The following is a 12218-nucleotide window of genomic DNA, read 5'->3' as shown; positions in this document are numbered from 1 at the left end:
GAGAAGGAATTACTCGTTTGTGATAAGACATCAGGATAAATCCTTATGGAAAAAGATAGCCTAATGAATGATACTAATAACAGAGAATTAGTGGGGTTTTGTTTTGTTTCCAGTCTCAATTTCGTCTTCTTGGGCAGGCTACCTAGCGATACCATTTTGCTAATGCTCTGAGGAACTTCTTGGGGAAAAAACCAGGATGAGATGTACAAAAGCATTGCTGCTGCTCTGTCTCTGGCCTTACTGGAGCATGGTTGGGTCAGTTCTGAAAAACCCATAGGGGAGTTCTTGTTTGTACAGTCCTGTTCCTCTAACAACACTGCAACGGCCAAGTTAATCAAGTCCGTGCTTGTTGAACCCTCAGTCAAATACAAGATTATCTTTGTCACAAAGAATGTCTTGGAAACACACCCAGCCTCGACCCCAGCCCAAGCTGATGAATGTACATCCCAGGTGGCTGCCTAGGAGTGTTTGGGGCAAAATGTGTTTCAAGAATTCAATGCTTCCCTCCCTCTCTACTCATCACTCCTGTAAGAGTAATCTGAATTAGACATTAAATGGCTTTGTTTTTAAAATGTTGATTATACTTCAGCATTACCAAATCATCTTCATTTTCCTCAGGAGAGTGACTTTATTGGTATTATGTCAAGCCCTTGCATTTGTAATAGGAGCAGCTCGGCTAGTCACAGGGGCTATGTGTGCCTGGTGTAACTCATAATCTGCTCTGCAGGCTAAAACTTATATCTGGGGTCTGCTGTTGCTTGGCTGGAAATGTACTTACCCAACAGTGTTTACATGCATTATCCTTCCTTGCTAATAATTAAGAATGCAAGAAACAATTGACAAAAATTGAGCACAAGAAAGAGTGGGACATGAAGAGTAAAAGTGTAAGACCAATTATTCGTGGTGCATTTGGAATCTCACGCTTGGCATATCACAATAACACAACATAAATTGGAAACTGTCTCTATTTTAAGACTCCAGGCCTCCTCAGTATCATCCTTCACAGCACATTAGTGCAGCTGAATGTCTGCAAGTGGCTGATGCTCTGATCAGATATATTAGGGACTCTGTTACAGCCTGTTATTTTGCATCCAGAGGGGTGGAGACAAAGAAGGAATTAAGAATACCTATTTTTTCTGTAATACTTCTCATCGGGAGGTCTCAAGAGTGTTTCTAGTTTATGCTAAACTAGACCGTACTGTCATTCTTGGAGCACAATACCCTTTAGGAAAGCGCCTTTTACCATGGAATTGAAGCAGAAATAGCAGCCCATGTGTTACAGGGCCCCACAGCTCAGCCTGGGGAGTCAGCCTCTTAATATATGCATTCCTCACCTTATCAGAGCAACGCTGATAATGCTCCATCCTGGGATTTATGCTAATGACCATATGAGACATTTTTAATTTTTAATGTATTTCTTATATAGTCGAGTTCCCTGTTCTGTGTCCATTTAGTATTCAAAGCCTGGTTTTGCCTTATCAGCCCTTTCATCAGGCTTTAGAGACCTGCTGTTGCACAAAGGCTTGTGGGCTGCGTTACAGGAGCCTGCAGCGTTCCTTGCGCCGCAGCTCAGTGGGGGCTTTGCCGTATGTCAGGGCTGCGGGCTGGGGAAACTCTGCTCTGGCTCCGACAAAGCGAGGGAGAGCATGAGCGGCGGCGACAGCACGCTGGGGGCTGTGTCTGGCAAGGAACAGATTGAAACGGTTCAACGGCTGCTTTATATTTGGCATCGCCAAAGGATTTTCTATTCCTCCACATTACGAGTGCAGCAGATACAAGGCAGCATCCACTTTTAGCAGGGAGGGAGCGACAGAGCTGGGTGAAATATCCTCCAAAATCTTCTTGATTAATACAGAGAGTCAGACACAGCAGATGACTTCATTTTAGCAAGCCCAGATTGGGGGGGCTTTTATGCAGTGCAGTCAGATGGTGGTAAGGGATGGGGTGAATGGGTGACCCCCCAAGAGATGTTTAGGAGGCTGTGGTAGCCATCAGGGAGAAAAAAGGCTCGGTACCCAGGAGCGAGGTTGTGGTTTGAGGATGGGAAACAGCAAGGCAGCTCTGAGTCATAGCAGGCTGCAACACGTGAACAGCAAATTCTCACTCTGAGGAGTAAGTGGGCCTTTGCAGAATAGAAAATAGCTGAACCAGGCAACCATGGCCGCATGGACTGGCCCATGGAAACTGCTGTGTGTTTTTATAGACTGCTGTCCCAAAGAGTGCATAATGCCAGATTACTGGCTGGTGTTAAGTAGGCTCTGCTGTACGGACCCCCTGAGGTGATCTAATCTCTCCAGCTTGAATTGTTGCAGTTATTTAGCAGCAAGGCGCAGGAGGAGCCGCAGAAAGGGGTGAAGGGGAGATGCAAGATATTTTGTGCATTACAGCATGAGTCTAGCTCAGCTCAGTGCTCCACGATACAGCACAAAAAGGGACATTGTTTAATCGCCGTCAATATATGAGCTATAAGCTTTGTTCCAGGCATGACGACAGCAGCTCATTTTCTTGACTCGTCCCCGGCGGACACGTTTCCGCTTACTCCTGGCACTGCATCTCTACAGTTGTGGTGGTGCTTGGGTGGGGGCTGAAAGCAGGGAACTGGGGGATCTCTCGCAGATTTCCCCAGACTGGAACCATGGGCCTGTGGAAGTGGAATATATCTCTTGCTGACCTATAAAGTGAGACCTCCTCCACCTCCAAATCTCTCACTTGGGGACCTCTCTGGTGTATAATGGGGGCAATGTGTTAATCCACTCCTCATGGAAGGCTTGGCTTTATTGCCCGATGAGGCAAACCACTGAAGGAGATGGTTTAATTGCAGCATGATGAACTGCATATTGCTTGGAGAGAATGAGTGCAATAAAAGACCACTCGCAGCCCGTTCAGGCCTTAATCCCTGGAGTGGTACAGTCTTTCCTAGTGTGATTTGCACCTATGCTGTCAATCCATCTGCTAAAAACATGGTCTCTTCAGCTTTCACAGACATCTGTTTCTGGCCTAAAGTAGCTCACTTTGCTCATCTTACAATGACTGATTGATTTGGGTAAGTTGATCTGGCCTGGGAAACAAAGAGAAACCTTCCGAGATATTTCACCTTTCTCCCTCCCTCCCCCATCAAAATGTCAAAGAAGGTTTTTCACTAACCTTAAGACATCTTCAGAATGAAAGCACATTTCCATGTAAACGAAGCTGAAGGGGAACAAACAGCATCTGTTCTGCAAATATTAAATGCGGGCAGTAGATGAATGGACTTATCTCCTTTATCATGATTAGCCACATTTCTGCCTTGTAATTTTGGCTTATCACTCAACAGAAACTGTAATCAGGATGTAATACATCCTATTGGCAAATTACAGCCATGCAGCTGTTCAAGGCAGCAGCTGAACCCTTCGGCAATTTAAACTAGGTTTTATTACACCCAGGGCAAGACTCCAATAAGTATATTAGTAACACGATTTAAAAATAATAAGAGTTGAATCTTGTCCCACTGAAGTTAATTCTGACATCAGTTTTCATGGGAGGAAGTGTTTTGCCAAAATCAGAAATCAAACAGGTCTCAGGGGTGTCCTCAGCGGAGTCAGAGACTCTAAGAGCAAAGGAGCTATGGTGAGATCACCCCTATGCAAAGGTGTGAATACTGCCTTCTCACATTGATTGCTAGGTTACTATGCACCAAGAAAAGTTTCATGTGAGGAAACTTACAGGAAACCTGACTACAGAATACAGGGCTCAGAAAAGACTTAAAGCATGCTGCAACAGTCTCAATTTTCAGCTTTCTTCTATCTAGAATGTAACAACAAAGGGTCTGTTATCATACCAAAAAGCAGGAAAAGTATTTCACTTAAAGTTTCAATGTTTCGATTTTGCCAAGTTCCAAACCAAAATAAAAATAAAAGCTGTCACAATTCTTAAAAGCAGAAATCCTGCAAAACCCCCTAAAGTTTTATGCAAAAATTACTAGCATTTTTTTCAGAAAAAGAATCATACTGTTTATCGTAAAATGATATTCATGTTATAAAGTGACAATTATTCTGTTATCTGTAGACTATTAAAAGCATTTGAAAATAACTAGTAAGAAGAGACAGAAGCACTATACATTTTCTAGATGAAAAGCAACTCTCATCTATTTTGCAATGAAAGGGTTTCAGTATCCGTATCAATGTATCAGTGTTTACTGTACTACCTTGACAAGCAGCTGTTTTCAATATTCCTGTGTTGGCTGTCATCAGATATGATATACTGTTTGAAAATGTTTTGACTTCCCCCCCCCCCCAAACACCTTCAGTTCAGGCAGAACTACAGGGTTAACAAAAAGCATTTCAGACAGAATCACAAAAAACTTTTGAAGTCAGAAATAAGGACTTTCTTTCTCTTTTAAGCTGTTTTCCAGGAAGCATCTTGCATCTAGCTGTATTTTCCTTCTCACACACTTAGGCAAACCTTCTGGAGAATCCTTAAGCTTCCAGAATCACACTGCCACTAGGTTAATATGGATGCATTTATGGAGTGGTTTGATAGAGAATCTCAACCATGATCTGTACAGAGCAGTATATCTTACATCAGAGCTGTAAATCAGAAACACTACAAAAGTTATTATCTTCATCTTCCTTATTTAAAAGCTAGAACCTGTCAAAACGAAACAATAAATCTGCTAGATGGCACTCCTTGCATCAAGCCTCTTAAAATTCCAGTTAATGTTTTTTTCCTGAAAACTCTCTGCCAACATTTCATTTTCCTCTCATACTGATACTTAATGCCTTAAGTGCTTGGAAAGATAAACACTGGCTTTAAGGAGTACAATCTCATGATCAGTTTATCTGAGGATTATTACACGAGTGTACGGAGGAGTCAGTCATAAATTGAGCACATTTTTGCCCTAGCTGGTGACTTAATTGCAGTGAATGGGATGGCATATTCCAAGAAGAATCATGGACCTGGGACGCAGAGGAGATTCAACTAACAATTTTATCTAATTAACAAAACCGATTTTGATGGGGCATCAAACTATACAAACATGAACCACATGACCTGGTGCTGGGGGGTGAAGAGAGAAGATGATGTTTTGCTGAGGGCTGAATTGATATCTTGTAGCTGAGCATAGCATGACAGAACAAGAATCAGTGGCTGAAGGCTGAAGACAGACAAATTGAAATGACGCACTAGGTACACATTTGTATAAGGGAAGGTGATTAACCTCTGGAAGAAGCAGTCAAGGCAACTGACTGATTCACCATTTCTTCTACTACACAAAGCAAGAACACTCTCTTTCTGGAATAGATGCTTGAACGAAGCACCAATTATTGAGCTCAACAAACAGGGGAAATACAATTATCTGCCACACACAGATGATTAGATTTGATCTCATCTCTCTTCTGAACTCCAAGCTTCTTCACTGTCTCAGGTGCAATAATACAAGAACTGATTCAAATGGCATCTTCACTGAACTCAGATGCATTTGCAGTCACAGGCATAAATGAGCCAGCTCTGCTCTACACTGAGCAGAGGGACAGAGCAAACAGCTGAAATAGTAATGTCTTAAAGTCTTACAGATGGATCCAAAGACAAAACTTGCCTCTCATAGCCATAAGGTGTTCAGCCTTAGATAAGGATACACAAGCCTTTGTTTGCAATAGTGCTTTGTTTTTCCTTTCAGCACCATTTTGAACAGATTAAGTTGTCTGAAGTAGGGTTTATGACTTATGCCAAATGCTACTTTCAGCACAGCCAGAAAAGCTGAAGCCTTCCAGTGGGAAAAGAATTAAAGAATTGATGTGGAATTAAATTAAAACAGCACAAGCTCAACCTCTTAAATCCAAACCAGGCAAGAAACCAAGAAAGTTTGGGTTTAGCACATGTTGAACTGAAATTTTAAAAAGAGTCTGAGTGATGCGCTGGGAAGGAGCTCCGATAGAAATGTAAGGGCAGATTAAAAGAAAGTATGAAACTGGTCACTAGCTCCCAGCTGCCTGCTCTGCCCTCTTGGCAAATGCTGCCACCCCAGACAACTACCTCTGAATCTGCTTGCAGATCACCGAGTTTTCTTCTCAGCAGATTAATAGAAACTGAAAGTCTCTGAACAGGATAAACAGCAAAATCACACAAACCCTTCATTTAATCCAGAGGCACAAAGTGGTCCAGCAACCCCAAATAGTGTCTGTGGAGCTGGGTAGAGAGGTTCTGATGATACTCTTGCTAAAGACACGATAAAGTAGGACCCTTCAGTCAAGGCAGGAGGACACAATGCTCAAAAATTGAAGTAAAAGCAGTGAAATGTATGCTCAAGTTTCTGTCTTTTCCATTCAAGCATTTAAACTGCTCCCAGCAAGTCAATCTCACTGTTTGCAGAAAGAATGAGTGTTGCTTACCAATCCCTTATGCAGCATATGAGGAAAGGGGAGGAGGTTGCTCACTAATTATTTTGCATAGCAAATCCTGTGCAAAATGGTAATGATTAAATCTTAAACTAAGGTCAGAAGAGTCCTGTTAGAGCAACTGCCAATTAATTATTTCTCTATTAATGCAACTATCCCTAATATTATTGTATAGCTTACAGCTTTCCATTCTGCAAGGACTTCTTTTTGGCGAGTTTTAAAATCTGGCTAGTGGAGAAAGTCCACATTCTGTGTTCACCAGCTTGCAAACACCCCACACAGGCCAAAATTCTCCTGGGGTTTAGCTTTATTGGAAATGTAAATCACAACAACAAAACAGCTTTCACTGTAAACTTCCTTTCTAAGCTTGACTGTTCCCAAGGTTGCTCCCTGGTGATATTTCTATGTTAGTCTGCAATTTCTCCCTTTTATTTGGTTGCAACTTGTAAAACTGATCTGCAAGTGCAATCCAGCAATAATTATATTGTTCCTTTATTGTTCCAGGGTTTAATATTTGAATTGGGTACAGCTCTGCATTTACAAGCAGATTGTCAGAATTACTACCCGGTTACAAGTTATCTTCTCAAATATACACAAATAATTCTTCTGAATTCATGTTTTACTACATTATTTATAGCAATAGATGTCAAGGCAAGAACGCACTTGAGTCCTTCCTGAAAACTGGTACTAATTTCAGTTTGGGAATACACTTTCCTAATAAAAAACATGTTAGAGGCAAGGATGTTTTCAAAGCAACTGGTTCTGGCATGCTACACTTTGAAGCTAAAGATTTGCTTTCTTCTAAAAGGATTCCATAAGATTCACACATACTTGGGAAAACAAAACATCTTTTTGTGTGTGTGTGAAAATTGACCCATTGCTGGACCAAGAAATTCAAGCCAACAAACAAATCTGCAATGGCAATAGATCATTTGGGGACTTCTTTACAATGTAGGTTCTTGGACCATTCATAGCAGTGATTTTTTAAATTCTTTGCTTTTGAAAGGTTCTTTGTGAGGGAAATGTGGTTTAGATTGAATCAGGGATATGGGAGCTGGAATAGGAACAGAGTCCACTTTCTCATTAAACAGAGTACTTTTCATGTTACAAGCACGACAGACCAATATAAATCACAGATAGGCCTGAGATTCAGTATTTGAATCCACAGCCAGATTTGACCTTCCACTCTATTTCAGGGGAAGGGAGACAGGCACATCCACAGTTTACGTTTAGATCCAGTTCAGAAATCACTGAACATTAAGGACCAGAGAGCTCCTGCTTCAGCAGCCTGGTGTACGAGATCGATTGATGCATGGGATGGATTCAGGATAAACCTCCACGGAGTCCTGAAAATACCTGAGAGACCTGAGAGTACTCAGACTCTCCCAGGGACCTCCAGTATTTTCCAGGACAGAACTGGTAAACTCTTGCCTGTCTCCTCATGCACTTACAGCTTCCCTGTGGCTGGACACCCTGTAGGTTACTGCAGTGATTCACTAATATACTTCCACAATTCCTTCATGCGAGTAAGTTACAGCCATGTCTCCTATCTTTGTGTCATCTGATACAAGCTCTGTTTATTACCTGATAATTGAAATTGTATCTCACTATTCTCTTCTATAGAACAACAACCTTTCTGACTTTAGCAGGCTTTCCAATCCAGATTGTGTTTCAACAGTTACAAATGTGGTGTGGTAAAAGCATCACCAAAGAAAATGTCTTATAAATAGTAATAGGGTACAGTGTTACCCTCTCATTCTTTCAGAGAGAAAGATAAAGTTCATTTAAGCAATGCAGTACAGAAGAAATGATAAAGACCTTTTGTTACGGGTCACCTGGTCCTTCTCTCTGTTCCTGTTGATTAAGTGGAAAGGAAAAAAACAGACTCAGAACTGATTTTTTTTACTGTGCATTCATAGTTTTGTATTGGATTCAACTACACGAATTATTACTGAGCTACATCTGTTAAAGAACACTGTCCAGGTAAAATCAGCATCTACTGGCTCCTGCTCAGCTGAAATCAATAGGCTTTTTGTCATCAATTTTTATAGGACCAGATACAGAGATACTGCTCTAATGTGTAAGGGTAAAAAAATTGGACAGGCAGACAGATACAATGTGTCTGTATAAACTGAAGCCAAAGCTCTTCAGCCTTAATTAAGTACAAAAAAAAGCAGTATAATTTGATTCAGAAGTAACATTATCTTTCCTCTACCTCCTCTCGCACCAGAAGGTACATTTGGTTTCACCATAATAAATCAATCGCACAGAGCATTGAGCATACATCTGTGATGCTGCAGAGCTTCCCTGCTATGCTGGTTAAAAACAAGATCAGATTAATCTAGAGCACAGGGCCAGGTGTCCTAAACTAGTGTTCAAGCAGTGAGTGCTACAGAAAAGATGGCTGGAGGTTGGGCATCATGCTGGGTATCTATTAAATTTAAATAGTGTTTCTCAGCAAGATCACCGAGCCAAGATGTTCTATGTGATGAGCTCAGGAAGAAACAATCACTAAAAGGAATGTATTATAGTGCTCTGACTTTGACAGCTTCATCACTGCACCGTGGCTGCATTTTTATGCCTCCCTTTCAGTGTGACAGCTTCATATTGACTTAAGGAGCAGCTTAATATTGACAATGGGTCATCTCCACTGGTGTGATTTCTCTAGTAGCTGTAATCTCCATTTTGATGTAGTTCCTTGAAAAGTATCCTACCAGATGAAGCAGTTTTGCAGGGTAACTTAAGAATGTACAAATGGTAAGATGTTTTTGGTTTTCTTCAGTCACTGATCTTTGCAAGACATATGAGAAAGGCTTTAAAGAAGAGCAATATTTTCTGTATTTGCTTGCTACCCAGTGATAAAGGAGAGGACATACAGGGTTCCTACACTTCCATCCCACCTTGACATCACGGTGCATCAGAGGACAAATGATGGCACAGACTGGATCACCTTCCTGTCTAGTTTTTATTTCCTTTAGCTCACCCATGGATCAGCAGAGAGAGGTAGCTGAATTCAGCGGACACAATCAGAGCCTCTAAATTAGCAATTTACTTCTCTCTAACTTCAGTGCTTGCGATAATCTGTTTGGACATTGATACAGTTAGGGATCAGTTAATTTCCCCAAACTGTTGAAGACGCATATGAAAAACAAAGTTCTCCACACAGTTCATCAAAATGAAACAATCAGTCCTGTCAGGAGCAATAAGCGATACGCAATTTTATCAGAGGCTTGAATTATCTCCTGTCCCAAGTTCCAGCTTAACTTTAAGCAATTAGCAGGGATGTCCTTAGTGGCCATTTACTCAATTGTTCCCTCCCTTCATAACATAAAACCAGTGAGAAAACAATACAGATGAATGACGGCAGTATCATCTGTACACCCACAGATCATAAAAGCAAACCAAACTCCTCGAAGCACACCCTCTTCAACATCAACACGGTACACCAGTGTTGCCCTGGGACTGCAGCTGCCCAGCGTATGCAGACACTTCCACCAGCTCACCTTGAATATCTTCTAAGCGCCAAGGCAGAGATTCAGTCATTAGTATGACATAAATCTACAGCAGCCTGCCTGGATTTAAAAGGGAAACTTCCACACCACACTGAAGGAAGACTGTGGCTACACATAATCAGAAATTTGTCTCTAGGTGTTTGTATCTAATATATGGTAAATTAGATTGTTAGGATTAGGGTGGGACTGCTCATTGGGGGTTAGATCACAAATTCCTTGGTGGAGGGACTGGTTTTCTATGGCTGTACAATGCTTTAAACAACATAGGTCTCGTTTATGAGCGGACTTCGAGATGCTTCCCCAACTGATGTGTTTTTCAGTGGAAGACACAGCAATGGTTACAGGTGAGCCAGCCTGACAAAGGAATGAAATGTGTTGAGAAAAAATAACTGACCGCAAAAGCATCACCAAAGGTGATCAAGGAGAAGATGAAAAGAAGGCTGGTTTCGAAGAGAAAATTTTCAGAAGGCTTTTGGAAACACAGATGAGTGGAGGAGACTATCTGGAGTTGACTACAATATTTTTAGTGAGAAAATTAATTCAGTAGCCACAATTCTCTGTGTGTCCAACACTCTAGGAAATTTCACATTAACGTTTACGAACAGGCATGCATTTTCTCCCTCATTGAAGCATTTTCCCTCTTCTATTTTCAGAGCACTCTGGAGTGCTCAGATAACCCAACCCTGTAACTCAATCCCAGCAGGAGACTATTTAATAAGAATCTTTTTAAGATAAAATTTTTCTACAAAGGTGGAAATAATGCAATACCCTACAGTCCTTTTCAAAAGAAACAGCATCAGAGAAGTTAGATGTGGAAAAACCTTTTTTGATCATCCTCGTCCCTTTCTCATTACTGCAGGATACAGGACTCCAGACTATCTACCCAAAACACAAGTGACAGAGGTGCAGCTGTGGTGTGTGATATATGATTATGGCAATCACTGAGACTCATCTGGAGACCACTGAATTTCATTATTCTGTTCCACTTCATTGCCACTGACCCTGTAATGTCCTTGCACCTACTCAGATCTGTCTGAGGGTGGTTTCAACTTATTTTGGTTGCTAAAGGGCCACAACAAGAATTGGGGCCTGTGCTACAGCTATTATGTTTGCCTTCCTGCACCTCTTGATGGTAATAGCAAGGGTAAGTAACAGAGAAACCGACTTCCCTCCAGTTTAACAGAAAATCCTCTCTACTGGTGTATCCCCATGTGGCCAAACATACTTATCTCTTGAGTGGGCCTGACTGTAATACAATTTGCCAGTCTGACACAAGAGATCAGTTTATTGCTGGTTCCTGAAAAGAGTTCAGGTTGAGGGCTGTGGCTTGCTCTGGTAGAATCAGATAGTTTAAATTTGCTCAGCCATGGGCAGTGGTAGGTGTGCTCGACTCCTCCAACTGTCTGAGTTAGCATTTTCTGGCTCCATATCTTGCTTTGAACTGAACCAGCAATGGAACTGTGCCTGTGTCAGACAGTTTGCAGTGTCTATACTGGTATGGGTTTGCATTTTATTCTGTACTATGGAGAACAGTCCTTGTTCAGGTAAGGCACTTCAGTAGTTCAGTTGTTTATTTGCTGTCTTCATCTTATAATTGCTGAGCACATTCTCTCCAGCCTTCAGAGTTTCTTTTCTTAAAAGTCGAGAAGAAACATTTTGACACCTTCCCTCAGCAGGTGTTTCTGGCCAGGTATTTCTGGCCCTTGAGTGATATTAGCATCCCACTTGTGTGCATATGTGCCTGTGGAAAGCCAAGCATGCTGGGCTCTCCTGAGTCTTGGTTCTGCTGCCCTTCTTTCTTGAGCTGTGACTTACATCAAGGAGAAACATCACTCCCCTGTCAGATGAGCAGTCTGCCTCAGACAAGAAATTTTCAGGCTTTGCATGTCACTTCACAAGCAGGAAAATCAACAAAGTGAAAAATGTGCAAGGTCTCATGTACTGTCCAACAGCCCAAATTGCCAGAAAACAGGAAATGAAAGTCTTTTCAGCTTTATTCATTAATCCTCCTCTTTCTCCCCCATACACCCACAAGATAACAGGATAATAGGACATATATTGTACTCCGTTTTGAATGTATTTCAAATGATGAAAGTTTTTAAACACAGCCATGGCTTCAGAAAACACTCACTGTTTAATGAAATTATCACTACTGTCTCAAAGCGCCCAGCAAGGTAAAACCTCCGATTAGGCAGGGTGCTTAGTGTAAACACACCAGTGTTTACAAGATACTTCCTCAGAGGTACTGCCTCATGTTTGCACAGTGTAAATTCAGCCAAATTCAGACCGCTCTATTTCCCAACCCTGCAGCTGATATGTTTACCATGTTTAATGA

The sequence above is a fragment of the Accipiter gentilis genome, chromosome 7 (assembly GCF_929443795.1).
Source record: "Accipiter gentilis chromosome 7, bAccGen1.1, whole genome shotgun sequence".
Lineage (NCBI taxonomy): Eukaryota > Metazoa > Chordata > Aves > Accipitriformes > Accipitridae > Astur > Astur gentilis.
Note: the sequence above shows the minus strand (reverse complement) of the source record.